The sequence below is a fragment of the Ictidomys tridecemlineatus genome, chromosome 1 (assembly GCF_052094955.1).
Source record: "Ictidomys tridecemlineatus isolate mIctTri1 chromosome 1, mIctTri1.hap1, whole genome shotgun sequence".
Classification (NCBI taxonomy): domain Eukaryota; kingdom Metazoa; phylum Chordata; class Mammalia; order Rodentia; family Sciuridae; genus Ictidomys; species Ictidomys tridecemlineatus.
The window spans coordinates 195,228,528-195,247,095 of record NC_135477.1 but is presented as its reverse complement, the minus strand read 5'-3'; positions in this window follow the sequence as shown (position 1 = coordinate 195,247,095).

Sequence of the window (18,568 nt, the reverse complement as noted above, 5' to 3'; positions counted from 1 at the left end):
GTGGAAGCATATTTTGATATAGATGTGCAATGCCAAATATATGGACAGAGGATGGTACTTGAGTTTAGACAAGAGACAGATTTCTTTTTTAACAATAGCTTTCTCAATGTTATGGTTTAGATATAAGGTTCCCCTAGAAGCTCATGAATGAGACAACACAAGAAGGTTAAGAGGTAAACTGACTAGGTGATGAATCTTAATCTAATTAGTGGATTAATCCATAGATATGGATTAACAGGGTGGTAACTGAAGGAGGTGAATCACTGGGGGGCGTGCCTTTGGGGTTTATATTTTGTCCTTGGTGAAAATCATAGTGTGGCTTTGCTGATAGGAGGCAAGATTGCTTGTAAATTTTTATGGACTTTTTGCTATTTTAGATTTTTCTTCACTCTATCTTCAGCTAACAGTAAGATGTGCCACCAGGGAATACATAAATGGTACTCTTGATGATTTATTTTATGACAAGAAGAGGAATCTTCGAAAAGAATGTAAAAACAATATTATGAGGCTTTTTTTTTTTTCCTTTGCAGTTGCCCTTTGTCATCTTGAATTTGTCCTTCTCATATTTTAGTGCATGACCACTACAGGCTTCTTTGGCTAGTCTTTTTGATTACCACAGCCACTAAGTTGTATAAGTGATGTTGAAATTATGTTTCTTAAATTCAAAACAAACATTCCAATACCAAAAGCTACACCAAGGAATCATTCATTTATCCATTGTCTTACTATATATTGCATGTTTACTCTTTTATAGGTATTGGTGGCCATGAGGCTGATGTTCAATTAATATTGCAGACTATATTTTTTCTTTTAAACTATTGTGGATACAAAAGAAAAGGAAATCCAAATGGATAGACAAATACAAAAAAAAATACTTATGCACCTTCAAGTTTTGTGTTTTTCTTCAGTATATGTATGCATGATTTTTGTCACTGGATTTCTTTTTTAAATTTTTAAAAAATTAGTTATACATGACAGTAGAATGCATTTATACACTTTGGTATATCATACATAGATGAGATATAATTTCTCATTTTTCTGAATGTACATGTTGCAGAATACTAATAATATCTGTTTCATTCTACTATCTTTCATATCCCCACATCTGCTCTCCTCTCCTTCTTTCACTTCCTTCTACCTAATCTAGGGTAACTCTATTCTTCTCTAGTGCCCCCCCACCATTGTAAATTAGCATCTGCATATTAGAGAAAACATTAGGCCTTCGGTTTTGGGGATTGGCTTATTTTGATTAGCATGTATTCTCCAACTCCAACCATTTACTGGCAAATGCCATAATTTCACTCTTCTTAAAAGCTGAGTAATGTTCCATTAAGTGAGATTTATTAATAAAATTACAAAAGGTCATTTTCATTCAACCTGATGGTTTTCTTTTTAAAGTTTTGATATTTCCCAAATCATGGCTGTCTCTACCACAAATTTTTCAATGATACATAAAAATATAAAAATTGTCCATGTTGATAGGGTACTATGTTAAGATCCAATACATGAACATATTGTATAATGCTTAAATTAGGTTAACTATATTTATCTTCTCAATATTTATCATTTCTATATGGAGAAACTTTTTAAAAATGATGATATTTAATGTTTTCAGATAAACAGTAAAATTCAGCTATTTTTGTGTCATGGTGTTTCAGATGGAGATAATTCACAATAACTCAATAAAAAAGGACTATGAGATAATTACTTCACAATAACTCTATGAAAAGGACTATGAGATGATTACATGGAGTAAGTTGTGAGATGATGAAGTTGGGATCTTACCTTTTAAAATTGCTTTGACAGTCTCTCCCTTCAAATTATATCATTAATCCACTAACATTTACTGATATGTTCAGTTCACATCTAACATTTTATTTGTTGTCTACCATCTTGTTTCTTTGATTGCTGCTGTTGTTGATTTGTTCTTTGGTTTCTCTTGACTGCTTTCCAGGACTATTGTAATATTTTTTAAAATTCTATTTTTAAATTTTATATTGGCTTTTTAGTTATGCTTATTGGTACTTTAAAATTAGTGCTGAAAATTATAATAGACTTCTTAACTTAAAAATCTCATCTATGGTAATCATGAAAGTTTACCTAAAATATGGAAACATTACAATCCTGTTGTTACTCTGTGTGATATAAACTCCACAAAGCAATGTTAAAATATTTCATTTAGTCCATTATAGGGTTTAACGAAGAAAAGAAAAATAGCCTTTTGCCTTTATACACACATTTACTGCTTCTGGTATTCTTCTTCATTCTGAGAATTTAAGTTATTGCCTTCTTTTCCTTGGTATCTTAAGTTCATTAGATCTTGATATTACTGGCTGGACAACCTTCTTCATATGTTTGTTTAATATATAATTTATAGGGATTTTAGCTATGTTTCCTAGAAAGCACAGGAAGAAATTGATCTATTCCATCTTGTGTTCTTTTATATGAACAAAATTACAACACAACAAATTGGTTATTTCTTATACAAAAATTAATTATTTGAACTGAAATCACACAAGTTTAAATATCAACTTGATGAATTTTACTTGAATGGTTGCAAATAAGGTTCTTATATATAGTTTGTTAAATATATATTTCTTCATATTTTTCCTAATAGAATATGTTTCCTATTATTATCTTCTCTTTATTTCTGACATATAGGGACATTTTTTCACATGCACCTCAGAACTTGCAACCTATTGAGCTCCAGTTAATGCTAATAGTTTATCTGTAAATTCTCTTGTTGATGATCTGTCAATTATCATATAGCATGCAAATAAGGACTGTTTTTCCTCTTCTTCTCCAACTTCTTATTTCTTTTTCTCATTGTATTTTCTAGGCTACCTAGGGCTGTACTGATTTTAGAACATCTTTGTCTTCTTTGTCTTTACCTCAGATTTGTAAGGACATTCTTTCCCTATTACTGTATAAAGAGACTTTTTGTTAACCACAACTCAACATTTTTCCTCTTAATATATGCTATTGTACTGCACAAACTTAGAAACATTAAAATTTGGCTAAAAGAAAGAGATATTGATGACAGATTCTAGTCAAAGTGAGGGCATATTATCTTAAAATCAGCATATTACTTTAAAGAATGTTTAAAACAAAAGATTTTAACTCAAGCAAGCATTCAGATTTAGTACTTTTTACATTTAATGTCCAGAGTTATTACTGGGTAGACCAGGTATCAGTAACAGAGATGTTAGTGAGTATATGTTAGTTATCTTGTACTCTTAGATACATGGACTAGATATCTTTATTTAGAATATTCATTTGTTTGCCTTAAGTAGGTAGAATTTGTATTTCATATGAGAGAAAATGTTTTCTGTGTATATTTCTTAACAGGTAAAGTATAAACATGCTTCAATTCAACTCAATTTAACCCAGATATCAAATGGGGTCCTCATGACCTTAAAATTTTGGTAGAAATTATTCAAACACACAAATTTAATGCCTGAGAACCTCACAAGATTTCTGCTAATTTCTGCTGTTAAAGCATGGTTCAGTTCCTTCAATGTGCACTTCATATTATGTTCTACGACCATGTCACAATTAGTACAAATCTTAGACTTTATGCTTGATTGGACAGGAGGATTCATTGCACCAAGAATTTCATAAATTGGCTTATTAGGTTCAGATCACTTCAATTTCCACACTGAATTCCACTGACTTGCAGGCTAAATAGTTATTCTTCTATCATTTTTTCCGTCTCTCTGGTGCAGTTGTATCTACATCATGTCTTTCTATGTCTTAGAAGTTGCCCTGCTTTATATTTTAAAGTCATCTATAAAAATAACAAAATTTTCTTCATTTTCTCTCACATGCAAAATATATCACTTTGCACAATTAGTATTTGTTTCCAAAAGAATAAAAGATATATGCAAACTTCTTCCATGTGCATCTCCTGTCATTTCTCTAAAATGAATTGCTTTGTGGTGATTTTATAATCACATTTTTAAAGCTGTTGAATAGTAAAAGAATTGAAATTTTTTTAATTTCCATGCAACTTTATCATGTTGAAAAGAATGCAACTCATTAAAATCATATTGTAAATCATATTTTCAGAGCATTAACCTAGAGAAAAGCATGGCAGAAAATCAATAGTACATGAAGCTTGATGCCTTTCATATATTGATTTACATGTCATTTGTTTGCAATTATTGTTTAAATACAATTCACTCTTTGCTAATAGGATACAATTATCACCAGGGCATACTTAGTTTGGACTTCCACATAAAGGGCTTAAACCAAACCTCAAGTTTATTATTGTTTTGACATGGAACACTAAAAAGTATCTTAACACAAATGGAATATAGCATTTGTTTGCACATCCCACTCTTATACTCAAATCCGAGATCATCTTCCTAATATTTATCAGTATGAGATGGGTGTAAGCCTCCCCTATGACAAGAAGCATGAAACATGGATGACCTGAAAACTTTCACTTATTTCATTTCTGCCCATTGAGCTGTTTGTTGGTAGAATCACCACCATAAAGGTGCTAAGGATGGTTCTCTACCTTGAAAATAACATACTTCACCTGCTTTGTTTAAAAGAGATTAAGGAGGCTTCTCAATCCAAACCAAAGATTTATTTTTTTCTTCCCTGGTTGCTGTCCCGAAGAACCTTTTTTTGTGGGATGGAAATGGTGCTTCATTTTTTCATTCTTGATCTTCAAACTGGAAGCAATCAGATGGAATTATATCAGAAGCCCTGACTTCATCATTCCCACCCAAGGGTGAAATGGCCCAGAGTCAGTGCTTCCAATCACATGAGCTGGCCCAGAAATGGACAAACTGGTTCATATGTGGCTGTACTTGATCCCGTCCCAAAGACCCTAGAGGAAATGCCTGGAGAAGCTGAGTCTCCCTGTCAAATGGTCCTTGCTCTCAGCTCTGTCATTGGCCACACAATTAAATAAAAGTCTAAGTCTAGAAGAAAGATATTTTTTTTCCTTTTTGCATTTATAGTTCATGCTTAAATCACTCTGACATTAATATGAAAATTCCATAGGCACACTTACATGTCCTCATTAAAAGACAAAATTAGAGATGAAGTGACAGAGTCATCACCAATCTGCCTCAGAGAAAATGCCCACAGAAATAATAGACTCGGTGCAGATTTTAAGTAGTTCAGTCTGAAAAATTCAAGGTACAAGTTCTTTTTAGGAAATCGGTATCAAAAGTATGCTCGGTCATATACAACATATCCCATGCGGTTTTGATCAATTGAAATCATTCTTCCGATTCTGCACTCTCCAACCAGTTTGCTACAAAATTCTTCTCTTTGTCAATCTTGTGAGGGATACAATATGGAAAAGAACAAAATGAAACAAACTTGAGTTGCTCTGTTCATGACTGGTTGGAAAGTAAAGTCCTCTTTCCTGCCCCTATACCCATGCCTCTTGAGAGACAGACAGACAGACAGACACACACACACACACACACACACACCACAATTCCCACAAGATATTTCATTAAAAATAAAATATTCCATGTCCTTTTGGACATAGTGCAATAACTAAAACTGTATAATAAAAAATCCATTCCAAAAGGCCATCTCCTTTCTTTATTTTCAAAGACGTCAATTCTTCCCACATCCAGGCAGGAGGCATAAAGTTAAAAAATACTTTTGGTACACAGTATGGTAAGTTTCAAATATCTTTTGAAACCAACCATAAATAATCCTGGCCAAAATTATTTTAAAAAATATCTCTTAATGTGAATATTTTCATGACTTTTAAAGTTACTCCCAGATTAGAATTCTGGTTTTGATACAAAGAAATAAGCCAACTGAAAGCCAATATTTTGCACAAAAATTTTAATGTTGGATGAGAAGATAAGAAACTTTAGGGAGAGAAACCAGAAATTTATAATGCCTGACTTGTATGAAAAGAATGAAATAAGAGGTATATATTCTGCTGTGGAGATGTGATTCACAGTCTAAAGTTAGAAATCTAAGAGAAAATAGTACAGGAAAAAATTTCTTTCATATTCCATCACCTCTACAGTCCTTTCTTAAATTTTAACTTGGGAAGGGTATACATACACCACAACAAGACATGTAGAGAAGAGAACTGAACACTTAATATGCTTAATAAAATGGTATTGTGCTCTAGATTTGCGTATCATTTCTGTATTGGAATGAAAACTACCTTTCCTATGAGTGATACATAATTAATCTAGGTAGACTGCATAATTGATCTAGGTAATTTGTAGAAAATTAGAAAGGGATCATGAAACTAGAAGATACCCAAAGAGGTTAAGATTCAAGAAGCAGTATACTATATTTTGCTCTGAAATAAAATGCAGAACTAATATTTTCAATTTTCAGTTAAAAAAACAGTAGACTGAGAAGTGTCATTTCTCATTTTTTTTGTGTGTGTGTGCTTAAAAATAATGAGTAAGTTGCAATGTCATCAAGAAAAAATACAAGAGAGATTTAGCAGTAGTTGAAAATACTTGCTGAAAGTGGGGACTGGGGAGGAGGAAATGTATCACGAGTTGTCAAAGGCACTCTGAAATTGTGTTCAAATATGTCCTCAGCTGCATTCATGCACAAAATGCTGCAGAGACATGGTATTTTATGTACATGAAGTCCTTTAAGAACTATCCAACACAGTGTTCTTTAAAGCATCAATAATCAGAGAAACTCTGGGAATGGTAAAACCCAAAGGAATCAGCCTCTGAGAAGGCTTCATGGAGGAAAAGGAACATAAACTAACTGATCTGAATGAGAAGATAAGTGAATTACAGCCAAAAGTAGAGGGAGGGAAGATTGTGCTCTAGATGAGAGAATAGCCCAACAGGAAGTATTAATACTGCCTAATTGGGGCCAGAGATTTTCCAGGATCTACTACCATAGGCAAAGCCATCTGCAGTTTGTGAAGAAAGATTCAGTTTGAAGAACTGTGGATAATATCAGGTATTAGGATAAGTAGTTTAAACACTTTGTTCATAACAAGAAAAATGACAAAAAACATCAGAGGACAGAAAACATCAAATGCACATGCAATTCAAATACAATTTCTAGGGGAAATGGCAGCAACATCATCCCCCTTTTACATATGAAGAAAATGAGGCTTAGAGGAGGTTACTTAGATGACACATATCAAAACAAGGATGAGTTGCAAAAGCAAAGATTGGAATCCAGGTTTGTGATTCCAATTCCTGTGCTCCTAAGCAATACAATATTTTAATGCCTTATGATAATTATATAAAATGTATAGGTCTGGTCTCCAAAAATATTAAAGGAGAAATGAAGCCTGTTGCATTGATTATAATCACAGGTGTATTTTTTTAAAGGATTTTCTCTAATGCTAAGTGGAAGTTAAAGGATAGGCAAAAGAAATGGGTAGAATAAATAATCAGCTGGTGCTGAAAGCAAGAAGCACCTCTTGAGCATTGTAGGGTTTTATAAGATGGGTCAATGTCTGGATCTTTTCTACATGGTAATGGAGAAGCCACCAGAACCACATCAGCCAGTGACATAATTGGATGCACATTTTAAAAATATGCTCTAGCTGCATCAAGGAAGGTGGATTTGGACAGACGGTGGTATGGATACCATTTTGGCATCTAAGGAAGGAATCCAAGTCCCAGATAATAGTACCCTGATTTAGGAGGCAGAAATAACAGGGACTCATAACTGAGTCAAGGAGACATCTACATGTATGGGTTGAGCAAGAGGTGAAAGTAATTCTGCCTATAGAGTCAAGAATCACAAAAGGAAAGTAGAAATGATGGGTCAGTTGGGCCTTGTTTGAAGTGCTTCAGTGGATTCAAGTGGAATTAACTAATGGTTGAACATACTGATCAATTACTCAAGAAGTGAGATCTGGCCTGGATACATAGATTTGTAACTAATTAAAGCCTTGAGCGTGAAAGAACCTTACCTAGGATGAATAGAGTAAAGAGAAAGAAAGGAAGGGGCATTCTCCCTGAAAAAGAAAAGAAAACACTTTGAACAATTAAGGAAGAAGAAATTGCAGAAGGGATGAGGAAGGAATGTCTCCTGAGAGGAGAAGCCCAGAGTGTGTGAAGGCACTGAAAATTTGGTCATCATGTCAAATGTTCATGAGTGCTGTAGTGGAAAAGGGGACAAGTAACCATGGAATCAGCATTTTCAAATGTTACTAGCTATGCTTCCCAAAAGGAAGATACCAAATTATATGGTATTGAGAGGTTAGCCAAAATCAACAACAACAACAAAAAAGCAGAGCCTGAGTTATGCAGATTAGTAATTCCCAATTACCCGTGCTAATGCCTAATCAAGATGTCATCTATCAGCTGGGCCTGGTGGTGCATACCTGTAATCCCTGTAGCTCCGGAGGCTGAGACAGGAGGCCAACCTCAACAATTTAGTGAGGCCCTGCCTCAGGACTGGGGATGTACCTCAGGTGTAAAGCACCCCTGGATTCAATCCCCAGTACCAAAAAACAAACAAACAAAAAAAAAGCAAAAAAAAAAAAAAACATTTTTAAAAATGTAGTTAAATTATTTTATTAAATTATGAACATAGCTAAATTTTTTGTATTTTTTTTCAAACTGTAAATACATTTATTTTATAAAATAATGTTGAAAGAAGGCAGGCGTCATTGATTTCAAGTATCATTCCTTGTTAAAGCTACATACTTGTTAGTGTTTCCAACAATTTGCGACCAATTGTTAGTGCTTTCAACTGTCTGAATCTAAAGGTACAGGTATCAGGAAGAATGGGCAATCCCTGATGGGGACAGGGGGGAAGAATAAAGGTGGATGATACTTGATTGTGAAGGCTTTTGCTCCTTTCTAAGTTGAGAGAGCAGTTCTGAAGGGTCAGTAGAGAGGTATTTGCATTTCATCTTTGGCAGTTTCATTATGCTGTCAATTATTATAGTGCAATGTTCTAATAGGAGTTTCATCATGCATTCAAATTGGAAAGAGGGATCATTTAGCCGCCACAACAAATTGAGCTCAGCAGGCTTCATTTCAGGAACTTCTGCGGTGTCAAGTGGTCAGTTCTTCAGTTTTAATTTCTAGATATATGAGATGCAAATTGCATGATCTTTTCTCCTCTGATAGTCAAAGCAAATGGCTCCAATTACATTCTAACATACCCTTAACTGGGAGGTAAATAACATTATCAGCTTGGGATGTGGTAGGATGAATCACAAAGAAAAGATTAATTATCTTGTAAAGGTATTGTATTATCTTAATTGTTCACATCACTCAAGCTTTTCTAATTACAAAAGTAAATACCAGCAGAGGCAGGCTTTGGCCTTACAAAAAAAAAGCCTAAACATTTGCATGAATTATACCTTTTCAAATATTTAAACTTGATAAGAGAACAATCCATTTATACCTGTTCTCCTGAAAAAATCGCATTTCTCAAAAATTGTAGTTCTTTTACAAAAAGTGAAAAAAAATAATCAAGTAACACAAATTTTTCAATAAATTGATGCGACAAGCAAGCCTACCAAATCATATCCCTATAGCCCACTACTGTTCAGTAGTTTCCAAAATCTAAAACGCTTTTCTCTATCAAATCAATTCCATGTGTCCTTTTAGCCCAGTGATTTATTTTCAAACTCAATGGAGATTACATACAATCCCCTGGTTTTCTTCCTTTAAGCAGCAGCTGTCATTTCTTGTTCGGAACATTTCCCTTTCCATCTTCCTGATTAATGCTTTGTCTCTAGACAAATTTAGTTCTACTAAACAATCAGAATCAGATTTGGCCTCCCAGACTTCTGTCTTACTTTCAAGAAGTTTATCAGACTCTCCCATGAGCTGGGTTATACCAAAAGCCATGCTGTGGAGTGGCCTAGGTGGTAATCAGGAAATCTCTCCTAACTCTGAATGGTTTCTCCAGAAAGCTCCTGGCACATAGAGTCAGAAGCTTCTCTTCCCTTAGAACATTTCCTCTATTGGTTTCTTGTCTCCTTTTGAAACCTTGTGGTCTAGAGCTTGAAGAACAAAGGCTTTGAAGGCACATGGATCTGCATTTGAATCAGATTTCAAACTATTTCTATAATCTCAGGTATTGAATTTTTGCCTCTGTATCTCTTTTATTACTTACAAAATAAGAGCATTGCCAATTAATTAGAGTGATTGTAAGGCAATAAATAATTCCATATGTGGCACGTACTTTGTTCAGAGCAAGACCCATAAGTACCCAATAATTATTGGCTATATTATACTGTGCTACTGTGATACATAAAAATGCTTCTCTTCTAAAACAGTTTGAAAGCTATTTCTGTAGTAAGAATCATAAGTGAAAAAAAATACTAGTTATTTAAAATGGTCATCTAAACTTGCCCACATATCAAATTCTTCTCTGGGTTCTAATTCTGATGTGTCGCATTTTGTGCATCTTCAAAGTGGAATGAATTCAGAGGCTGACGGACTGTAACACACTGTTTCCGTAGCTGGTTTACCAACTCACTGATCTGCAGCATTTCACTTAGGGTTGTTCTCTTTTGACAGGAAGGCTGGAGGGAGATGATGATCCTAAATGCCAGGAGGATTTTCTGCACAGGGGAAGAAGCCCTGAGCATCTGTGAGTAGCATGCAGAGCAGATAGGGAGGGTGTGAAACTCCGTTTAGGAGTTCAGTTAATGGACCCTTAAGTTTGAGTTACAATATACCACGGAAATGATGCGGGATGAATTCATGTGTAGCTCAGTTGGGGAAACCAGTTCTTAAGTCCCATTTACATAAGCAGGATATCTTTAACAGTTAAAGTGTTGGATGAAATCACAACCAACATGTACCATTTTATGAATATGATCTCTGTATTCTCCAGCTAGTTGCCTGAAATTGAAACCCTAGACCTTATTTGCCCTACCAGTTATGTTTTTCTAGAACAGCCACGAACTTCTGCACTGAATTATTGTCTCAGTCTTCAACTACTTTCCCCTTAATGCAAGATCTTCTATCTAAACTTCAAAGCCATCCAATATCCTATCCCAATCTTCACTCCTACCCCTTCCTTTTGTATGACAAAAAAATAAAGACTCTTTAGAAAGACATTTAGTTGTATTAAGACCTTATTTATTTCTGGCCTTTTCTTCATGGTTCACTTTAAAATAAAGTGTGACATATAGCAAGTTGGTGCTTATAAGATAGTCATTGTAGTCCTGAACCATTCACCTGATTCCTCTAAACTTCTGTTTAACCCATCTATAAAATAAAGATCATAATAAGTTACATGTTGTAGAATTGATGTGAGGACTAAACATAACTTGTGTGACAACCTTGGCCTTGGTTTCTTAACCAATGTGACTCATATGGGTGGGCCCACCTTTTGGACATCCACCTAGATAAGGAAGAATGAGTAGTTCAAGAAATTCACCTTGTACCAGCACAAGAAGAAACAAGCATTTCAAACTTCTCCCAATCTTGAACTTCTGTTTCCTAAATTTCTGTCCTAAATTCTAATCTAATAGCAGACCTAGCAATTCAGGTTGGAAAACTAGTTGCATGATGTGACTTCAACAAGTCAAGTTAGAGGAATAGCAACTGATGGGTATCAGGAAATATCTTTTCTTGTTTAGGCTCAAGTCACTCATATTTCCTTGTTCATCCATTAAGTATTAACCTGACTTCCAAACTTTTCTCTCTATCCATCCTAAAGGTAGAGAAGCATGTGTCTACATCCCTGATTACTGTTTACTTCATCTGCCTACATTTTCTTAGGATTTCTTTTCACCATAAGGTGCTATCCCATTCTCAAGCCAATCAAGGCCCAAGTATCCTTAGCCTAACTGACACAGCACTGGTTCTTCTTAATCAAATCCCTGTGGTATTTTGACTATGCTTACTCTTAAGTTTCAAGAATGCAAGCCATTTGAAAGAATTCTCTCTTCTCTTTCTGTTTGGCATCTTCCCCTCCTGAGTACAGGGAGACTGGTACATTGTCTTCTGAAAGACATTAACCTCTGTGGGTTCTACCAGTGGATCTTCATTCCTCTCTTCTCCTTCTGTGCAATACTCATTCATCTCATCAGTTCTTCTCATTCAACATTTAGCATGCCTGACACCCAGTATGTTTTCAAGGAAAGATGGCATTTCTTTATTATTCTGTCCCAGGCATGATCCTAGCTGCTGTTGTTACCAAGGTGAAAAAATGTACTGTTTTTACTTTCAGAGAATTCAGTTTCTGTTTGAATCTGTGCTTTAAATCATGTCTTTTATTAATGACAGGGACTGTTTCCTGAGAACTCTACCTTTTATTTCCCATTCCCCTGTGGATGCAATGACAAGCAGATCACAATTTTAGGCAGAGGCTGTTGGATGATTTTTGTAACCAAAAAAAGTGGTGAAATAACTTTACCCCATATGCCTCTCCTTAGCCCATAGGAAATTAAATATTATTTGCAAAACTAGGAGGTAACACCTAATGTCAACTGTCTAACTAAAGAGTACATAGGGCTGAGGGGGAGGTACCCAAATAGCCAATCATATTCCTATCTGCAGGTCAATCTTTCACCCATATTTCTATGTGGGGATAGATGAACCTTGAAATAAATACTCAAATGTAGCAGGGTCAAGTTTCTGGTATATGAAGATATTCCTTAAAATTTGAAAATGAGTATTTGGCCAATCAAGGTTAATAGCATTTAGCTTAGAAAAGTAAATGCAATTCATTTTACTCATTTCACCAGACTGAAATCTCCTTGAGAGAGAGTGTTGTCTGCCTTCCTCATTTCTTTAACCCCATTGTCTTGCATAAGGCCTGATGCAGAATCTAGGCTCAATAAATATTTAATGAAAGAATAAACTCATTTTGCTACCAACTTACCACCTGGGAAAAAACAAGTGGATAGCAAAGAAATTTAAAGGCAGCAGAAAATTGATTTGTAAGATTGAGAGAAACTCTATTCTGAACACAATGGAAAAATATAAGGTTAAATGCAAAATAAAAATAAATCCATACTGTCACCCTCTAATAAATCCATATGTGCCATCTGTCTCCAATTGATGGTAATTATTTTCCAAGTTGAGAGGTATTAACTAATGAAGAGCAAGAACTGAAATGCTGACTTTGTAAGATTTCAAAAAGTTGGGGGAGTTACTCTGTCTTAGTTCTTTAAGTTAATGAAATCTTTTTCAAAACCATCAACCAGCCCTTTATTCAAATGTCACTTTCTTGATTGCTTTTGTTATGTGCCATTGAGTCATAGAGATTTCACGGCTGACTCATGCAGCAGTGAGGTGATAAATCATAACCACCAAACAACGTCAGAGAAATTACAAATGAGAGAAGGCATTTCAGAGGACCGCCTGTGGGAAACCAGGTATTTATTTTCACTTTGCACCAACTTCTAAATAGCCTATACTTGACAATGAGAGTTGTCAGAAAGCTAAGAAATTATTGCTAGACCCTTGCTATTTTTTTGCTATTCCAGCACAAGACTTGCTAAAAGTAGACAATTTAGTTCCTTTGTTATTCTATCTAATTAAAGCAAGTTGAGAATTATAAATTCCAAGAGAAAGGGCTGGAGGTGTAGCTTAGGGATAGAGCACTTGCTTAGCATGAGTTCAGCCCTGGGTTCCATCCCCAGCAGCACAAATTAAACAAAACAACAGCAACAAGAACAAAAAGAAAAAGAAAGTAAAAATTAAAATTCAGGTCTTTGGTGAGGAAATTTGTTCCCATTTTTTTAGAGCTGCTTCCAGTGTTTTTGTAAGCAAAATGGAAAAAGAAAAAATAAATAAAATAGAAACTGTTTTTCAGGAATAAAAGTATACTTTATGCATGATTCATCACTTAGGACTCAGATTATCTCATCCATATATCATTGTAGTTTAACATTGGTGCATAAATTTTGAAGCAACATTCAAGTATGCGTAAATATTGGACACAAATACCAAACAGCCCTTAAATGCCTAAGTAAGACTATTTACCAGTTGTGTATGTAATGCACATTTACTGTATACATTTCATATAGTTATTCAAACTATAATGATGATCTCTTCATCCAGAGCTTCCCAAATCGTAATTGAGTGACACTGATAAAGTTATTCTACTATGGAAGGCAAATGGTGTCTCTCATGCAAAATTAGTCATGATTATGTGAAATTTCAAAATTCAGTCTATAATTCAGTCCTGTAAGCACACAGAATATCCAAAGACAAAGCCATCATGAGGAGCAAACTGAAGATATGCATGTCTATACAAAGTTATGCTCACATAACTCCAGAAAATTCAGCTTGTGTGTATTTCAAAATAATGAACATCTTCGTTCCTCATTGATTTCCTTTTTCTTGACTTTGTCTAAAATGTGGTTTGTTTCCAATGAAGTTTTAAAAATTTGAAAATGTGCCAAGGGACATTACAGGGCTCCACACAGTAGCAAGCCATGTAAATTCACCTTTGCCAATCCTTGAGCAAGGGAAGAAAAAGAAGAGTTGAGCTATTTACCAACTAACAATGTACTGCCATTTGAAGCTCTCACAGTAACGTACCATCACCTCTGGCAGTCCCTTAGAGGAACACAGGCTTACACATATTCCCATTCTCTTAAGAATTGTGCCAAGAAAAAAGAGCTGAGAAGGCATCTTCTTCAAAATTCTGAAGTGAAAGTAGCCTCTAAGCAGGCACTTTTGGTGCACTATGCATTAAAGTGTTTTAATAGCATCCATTTATCATTTTAACAGCAAGCATTTACTAAAAGGTGTATGACCAGGTGCAAAGAAGAAAGCACATAATGTATCCTGAGGCTTAAATTTTCAAAAGACAATGTGAAGTCATATCAGAAATGGGAAATGCTGTCCTTTTTTCTTTATTTGCCTAAAGCATGTGATTTTCAAGTCCCTGCTCTATGGGAGACAAATTTTTTTTTATCAGAATGCTATCAATTGCCTTTTGTGTGAAGAAATTTAAATGAGACCCAACCAGTCAAGTTAACTCAAGATTATATGGGAAATTTTTGACTGTTGGCCATGACAACATAGTGAAGGTAATAATGATAACAATAGATATTGTTTACAAAAATCAGTTTACTTACTTCTTTTCACATATGTTATTGAAGTGGTCCTGAAAATGTAGCCTGTGTCTTCATTTGACACAATCTGCAGGATGCTAACTTGTTGTCTGGATGGCATGTGGAAAATAGCCAAAACTGTCACAGTTTAGCAAATAAAATTACTTTAAAAATGATTTAAATCTTTGCTCTCTTAAGAAATAGGAATGACAACTCAGGAGGCTAAAACAGAAGGAGTCCAAGTTTGAGGCAAGTCTCAGTAAATAAGAGAGATCCTCTGCAACTTAGTAAGACCTTGTCTCAAAAAAAAAAATATATATATATATATATACACACACATATATGTGTGTGTGTGTGTGTGTGTGTATAAAACCAAATAAAATAAAATACAAAGGGCTAGAGATATAGCTCAGTGGTAAAGCAACCCTGGTTTGTATTCCCAGTACCTCCCTCACCCCACCCCCCAAAAAGGAAACAGCAAAGAGATAATGCTATTAATAAACTTTAGCAAAACATTTCAAAATTTGTTTTCCTGCTTGGAATAGAACCACCATTAAACCCAGTTATCTCACTCTTTGGTATATACCCAAAGGACTTAAAATCAACATACTACAGTGACACAGCCACATCAATGTTTATAGCAGCTTAGTTCACAATATCTAAACTATGGAACCAACCTAGATGCCCTTCAACAGATGAATAGATAAAGAAAACGTGGTATATATAACAATGGAATATTACTCATCCATAAAGAATAAATTATGGCATTTGCTGATAAGTGGATGGAACTTGAGACTATCATGCTAAGTGAAATAAGGCAATCCTCCCCCAAAAAACAAAGTCCAAATGTTCTCTCTGATATGTAGATGCTAACACACATTGAGGGAATGTATTAAATAAAGGTGAATAAAGAGAAGGGTGGGGGACATGGGAATGAATCAGATACAACTTTCCTATGTTCATATATGAATACATGACCAGTGTAACTACACGTAATGTTTAATTGCAAGAATGGGATTCTAATTAGAATAAGTTATACTCCACATATGTATAATATGATAAAATACATCCTACTACTATGTGTATCTTAAAAAATATTTGTTTTCCTTCATAATCCCAATGCATTCAGAGTATACTACCCAGCATTTCATCACAATATATATGTCTATACCTGAATTTGTAAGTGATCCATCTGTTTCCTCTGTCATATACACATTTAACCTACCACAGTATTTTGTTTACATTTTCTCAACAGGCTATCTGCCTTCTGTCAATGAGAGCCATTCTTCTTCCCTTTTATATTCTGTTTAACAGTTTTGACTCATGTTAACATTCAACAGGTATAGGACAGAGTGGCACTTGCCTACATAAAAAAGTCAGAATATCACATTGCATTTTGAATCATGAAGTTTCCATTGACTCAAAGTTTAAGATAATGGAAAAACACGTGGTGAATAGCATAAAGGAATTAAAGGAAGTAAAGGCATAAGATCTCATTAAGCATGAGTTGAGTCTAAGACACCTATTATTTAGTTTGGTGATTATTTATAAGAAAGTTAAATAAGAAACCACACTGGACTTCAGAGTTGTCTCCATGGAAAAATCGCAGAAATGGGATTTCCATATGCCCTGTGGTTAAAATTTCTAGGAAGATTTAACAGATTCCCATTTGCTTATCCCAAAGTTTAATGTATTATATAAGACAACAGAACTACTCTACATTATTTAGAACAGGGATTGCAAACCTCTTCTTTTCTTTTTTAAAGGGTTAGATAGCAATTAGTTAAATTTGTGAGCCTGATTGCTCTTTCACTTCATTCAACTCTGCCATGGTAACAGGAAAGAACATAGGTTATATAAGGAAAAAAAAAAATATATATATATATATATATATATATATATGGATACAATGTGTTTAAACCTTTATTTTATTTATTTATTTCTATGTGATTCTGAGGATTGAACCCAGTACCTCGTACATGGTAGGTGAGCGCTCTGCTGCTGATCCATAACCCCAGCCCACAGGCTACATCATGGGTAGGTATGATTCTGTTCCAATGAAACTATCTACCAAAAAGAAAATACTGCCATAGATTATGATCACTGTTGTTTTCCTGGGTTGGCTTTATTTTCCTTCTGCTAGGTTTAGTACCCACATCCTGTACACTGAAAGCAGTGTCCAAGCTACTCCCCTCATTTTTCCCTCTGAAGGATCAGGTAAGGATCAGATACTATTGTGCAGTAGCTTGTCTCTCATCCTAAGTTTCACACTTGAGGGACCAGGAGCTGATGAGGTAAAAGTCTTCCTAGATCCCAGGCATGGTTGTCTGCCTTCAAGGCTCAAGTTCTTTCCTCTGGGCATGGGAAATTCATTTTTATAGGCCTCTACAAAGTCTCTCTTTCTATGCTTAGTGCATCTCCAACTGTGGATAACCCATTTGAGAGCCTCTTGCCTCAGCTCTGGCCCCAGGTCAACCAATTTCTATAAAAAAGCTAACATTTTCTATCATTGCATGTTACATGATGAGGGTATTTGCTTATCAAAAAAGAAACTCTGGAGACTGAAACGGCTCGAATATACAGAGTTCAACCCTAATTATGTATTGAAGACATCAAGTCAGGCATTTGACAAGAGATCTCAGAAGGACACATAACCAGTCACACTTTGTAGGCCTAATTCATCTACTCATAAATAATACTCAAAAAATATCTTTCTCCTTCTTTTCTATCATATTACAGTTTCTGGAAGTGGCATAATGGAACCACATGTGCCCGAGGCGTCCTCCCTGTCTCTCCCGAATGCTGTCTGCAGTGCCTTTGGAAATTAAAGGCTGTTAACAAGGCCTCTAACTCTGCACTGGAGAACTCAGTGATTCTCTTCAAGAGTTTGGAATAACAGGAAGCCCCCATTTCCTCTCCCTCCCCAAGTCTTGTCCCATCCTGATCTTTGTGACTAAGATCCCAGCTTATAAAACACCTCTCATGAAATACTCATGCTAGAAGAAAAGGACAGACTATGAAAAGGCAGTGCAGATATAATTCACTTTATTCTCCAGTCTCACTTTACAGTGCTAAGAATGGAAAGTGTTAAGGAAGGGTGGGAATACAGGAAATGGACCAGAGCCTGTTTGTCACTGAACTGTAGGTATGTGTGTTCCTTTTAAATGCTGTTAACTCAAATGTATGATTCACACACCCAAATGCAGCTGTTGCTCCTTGCATGAAAAATAAAAGTCAAAATGCATGTACAGGGACAGCTGAAGGGTCCAGGAATGTGAAGACACATGCAAGATACTTCCTCTCATATTCCACTTACACACTCAGAAGCAGATGTCACCGCTCTGCAGTCCATGTATTTAAACACACACACACACACACACACACACACACACACACACACACACACAAAAGGCGCTAGACAAGGACACAGACACAAGCTCAGAAGTCACTTCCCAGCAAGTGATGCAGCAATCTCTGCTGTGACTTTGACTTTCGTCCCACAGCAGTGGTGAAACTCACATTATGGCTGCAGGAAAGAAATTGTACCCGGGGATCCATCATGGCGGCCGGCGAGGAAGCAGCAATTCCAATGTCTCC